This window comes from Fulmarus glacialis, unplaced genomic scaffold, assembly GCF_000690835.1.
Source record: "Fulmarus glacialis isolate BGI_N327 unplaced genomic scaffold, ASM69083v1 scaffold2547, whole genome shotgun sequence".
In the NCBI taxonomy this organism is placed as follows: domain Eukaryota; kingdom Metazoa; phylum Chordata; class Aves; order Procellariiformes; family Procellariidae; genus Fulmarus; species Fulmarus glacialis.
Genome location: NW_009221157.1, coordinates 13,831 through 18,170, shown reverse-complemented (window position 1 = coordinate 18,170; position 4,340 = coordinate 13,831).

The window sequence follows — 4,340 nt, the reverse complement described above, 5'->3', positions numbered from 1 at the left end:
GCGCCGTTAGCCTGTCTGCGAGCGGCGAGGAGGAACCTGGCCTCCTCCAAAGAAAATACGAAGCAGCTTTGGCCGTATCTATTATCATTATTGGAGCTGTCAGCTGAGATTCAATACAGAGCTTTAGATAGATGTATCGAGGCCAGCTTCCACGCTGACTTACCACAGCAGCAAAGGAGCCAGCTCCTGTCTCATTTGTGCTCATTTAATTGCATTGATTTCACCGGAGCTAAGGGTGAGGAGGAAGGCAGCAGTGGGCTCTGCAGACTGCAGCTCAGGGCACCGGCTTGGCTCGACCCCCTCGTCCTCCCTGCGCCATCGCCAGGAGACGACGCAGGGGTTTGGGCCCCCAGTATCTCACGCAAACCCCAGGACCGACGCGCAGGGATGAGCTCTTCCAGAATAAAAGATTTTGCCCTAAATCAGATCACTGGGAAGCTGGACCATAACCCTCTCGTTTTTTGATTTCTATTATTCTCCCTCTGCGGTACATTCTTACAGCTTAACTGTTCTGCTCCACCTTAAGGTTGTACCGAGAAAGGGAGACCGTTCACTATTTTAGCAGAAGTTAAGCCAATATTTCTCTGTTTTCCAGCCCATTCCACAGAGCTGTGCAGCAGTTGGTCTCAAAGAAGCAGGGCCGCATCAATTCTCCTGTCTGTTATAAAAATATTGTGTCAGGAGTTAGATCCCTGTGGGGTGCTGATTTACCTCGAGTATCTATACATTTCTGTAGAAAACAAGAATATTCAGGAGAGGTAGTCAGTCTGTTCCAGGACTACAGCTAGAGTTTTTTGTCCAGATTAATTAAGGGGCTGCAGAGGCTGCGAATGTGATTACCTCTTCTTCTTATCTTGTTCCAAAGTCCATGCAATATCTACAGTGTTTCAGAGTTATATATGTTTTTTAAAAAATCAATAGCAGTGGAGTTCTCATTATCACTGTGCTGGTGTTGGCTGGGATAGAGTTAATTTTCTTCACAGTAGCTAGTATGGGGCAGTGTTTTCAATTTGTGCTGGAAACAGGGTTGATAACACAGGGATGTTTCGTCCCTGCTGAGCAGTGCTTACACACAGTCAAGGCCTTTTCTGCTTCTCCCCCCCCGCCACCAGCGAGTGGGCTGGGGGGGGCACAAGGAGCTGGGAGGGGACACGGCTGGGACAGCTGACCGCAACTGACCAAAGGGATATTCCATACCATATGGCGTCATGCTGAGCATGTAAAGCTGGGGGAAGAAGAGGGAAGGGGGGACGTTCGGAGTGACAGTCTTTGTCTTCCCAAGTAACGGTTACGGGTGATGGAGCCCTGCTTTCCTGGAGATGGCTGAACACCTGCCTGCCGGTGGGAAGCAGTGAATGAATTCCTTGTTTTGCTTTGCTTGTGTGCGTGGCTTTTGCTTTACCTGTTAAACTGTCTTTATCTCAACCCACGAGTTTTCTCACTTTTACCCTTCCGATTCTCTCCCCCATCCCACGGGGGGAGTGAGCGAGTGGCTGGGTCGGGCTGAGTTGCCGGCTGGGGTTAAACCAAAACAATCACCAGCCTACAAATAAAGTTGTACGAGAAGCAGGGAAGGGAAAGCATAGGTGTGGAAACAGGCTTCGCCTTTACTTTTGGAAGTGGATTTTCCTATTAAAAAAACTATTGAAAATCTCAAGAATTACTAAAGCAAAACAAAACAAAACAACCCGTAACCCACCATCGTCACCTGCTGTAGGTGAGGCTTTAAAAAGCAGTTGTCTGAGTACTCAGGATCAGGTACTTGAGGTGAAACAGGCTTTGGATTTTGGCTTGGCCACCAAATTCCAGCCTGCAGATTCTTCTGTATCTTTTCCTCCACGGACAAGGACAGTTTAACAGTAGGTCCCCACAGAGGGCCTGGTAGCACCTCGAGAGATAGAGATGAGTCCGTTCTTTGGCCCCAAGAGCTGAGATACCTCAAATCTTCCCTTCTCCGAAGGCATGTGGGTCTCAAGTAATTGCTGCTATTCAAATCGCTGTCATTAATTGAGAGCGTAGCATTTGAGATGAGGGGAGACTTTATACCTGCAAAGGATGCTTTCTCCCATCCATCTCACGGGGAACTCACCATCGCTCCACTTGTGCCCTCCATTGCCGTCACTGCTGGACGGACCTTCGGACGGAGGAAGGCAGCTTTATTTTACCCAAGGGCTGTGCTGATTTGGGGCATCTGTTGGCGGCTCAGCACCAGGCTGGCGGGCTGGGCTGGGACCCTCCAGTTGCAGAGGGGTTCAGGCGTTGCCTCTGCCATCGTGTCTCTTCCAAAAGCCACCGCCACAGCCCTGTCAGCTCCAGGGCTGTCACGCACTGCCGTCTGCACAGCAGCAAGGTCAGCAAAGTTGGTAGCGCCCTTTTAGCCCGCTGTGATAAACACACAGTCACAAAGGTTTTATAACACAGCTCAGAACAGGATCTGCCCTTCGTTATCCAAACGAGGTCGAATTTGTGCCAGCACATAGCTATGAGTCACGGCAGGTTTCGATTGGGATTTCTGATTCCTGAACAAGGACTGATGAGGCTCCCCGGTAGCTCCCATTAATCTTCTTCCCCGCGAGCTCTGCATGGCTGCAGTTGAAGAGGTTTTGTGTTTGCTTTCACTCATTCACACAGAAGGTGACGGTGCAACAGGTCTGACAGCCAGGACATGGACGGGAAAGAACTCGTCTAGGTTTCAGGCCAGGGAATTCACGGCAGTCCTTTGTCATGTCTCAGCAGTGCCTTGGAGAAACACAGCTGCAGGGAGAGGTCTTGGTCCGTGCTCGTGAGACATGGTGGCTCGGGGCAGCTTCTCCAGGGATGAAGGGAGCTGCTTCTCGCCGGTGGGGCCAGGGCAACCTGTCCCCGGAGAATTTCTTAGCACAATGGCAGTGCGAATGACTGCCCACCACACCGATGGGTGCTGTCCGAAAGCAGCGAAGCCACCCGTGCTTTTCAGCTTGGGAGGCTTCCTGCTCAAAGTTGTGTGGTTTAGGTCTCTCCTTAGTATTTCAGGAAAACTTCAGACCAATTAAATCTTTAATGACTGCCTCTCAGCTCTTCGCACAGTGGCTTCACTTCTGCCTTTGTCGCAGACTAGCTGCGTGCCCGTGTATAAACCGCCTTAAGCACAGCCGGGACAAGACAAAAATTCATCTCCCTGCTCCCCCGCTCTCCTCCCCGGACCACACTCTGCCAAAGAGAGGAGGAACCAGCAGCCCCGGGTTCACAGTCCCGGGAAGCCACAGGAATTAGTTTTCTATTGAACGTTTCATTCTCCAGATACCAAAACACTTTGTGAAGTCGGGGCCTGTAGGGAAGCAGAGCTGCTATTTATGTGATCAATAAAAAGTTTTACACGGAGCCTTGGATGCTCACAAAAGATGGGAAAGAATGTAGCTGAAACAGCTCTTCCCATGAAAACAAGATGTTTATTGGTATTGAAACACCCTGCTAGGCTGAAATCAGATGCCAAGTGATGTGAGCTCAAGCCAGGAAGGTTCTCGTTGGGAAGGGGAGAGGAGCAGGCTGGCTTTTTGCATAGGACTAGCTAAAATTTCCCTGTCATTATGTGTATAATAATAGAAGGATAAATGCACAGCGTGGTGAGATGATTCTAGGCTGAAATCAGATGCCAAGTGATGTGAGCTCAGGCCAGGAAGGTTCTCGTTGGGAAGGGGAGAGGAGCAGGCTGGCTTTTTGCATAGGACTAGCTAAAATTTCCCTGTCATTATGTGTATAATAGAAGGATAAATGCACAGCGTGGCGAGATGATTGAGGCTGGAGCCAAGGGGGACAGAGCCAATAATATTTTATATATTTTCCTGCCATGTGCATTCTTCACACCTTGAACTACTTTTTTTCTTCTTTCTTTTTTTTTTTTTATTGAGGCAACAGCCAATAAAAGAAACTAATGGGTTAGAAACCACGTAAGCAATCTCCCACTGAGCTTTATTCCCCACAGGCTCGTTGCATCAAAGGGAAGGCAGCAAAATAGGGCGACCAACTGTACGTAGTAGCGAAAATGGGTTGGCTGCTGCCTGCTCTGCCCCAGGCTCGGGGCAGGTCACATTGCCTGCAAGGGCTGTTGAACTCATAGGGACCATGGCAGCCTGGGCCGGAGTGAAAAGGACATTTCAGGGCTTTACACAAGGCAGTACAGCTCGTGCCTTTGCTCTGCATTCCTCCTTCTCCACTCTTTCAAATGCAAATACGTCTCCACCGTGCTTGCTTCTTCCCTGCCTCCTCCCGTGCCACCTCCACGCTTGGACCAGAGGTCTCGTTTGCTGTGACACCTCTCTCACTGCATTCAAATCCCATTTTCTGTCTGGGAGGTGCAGAGG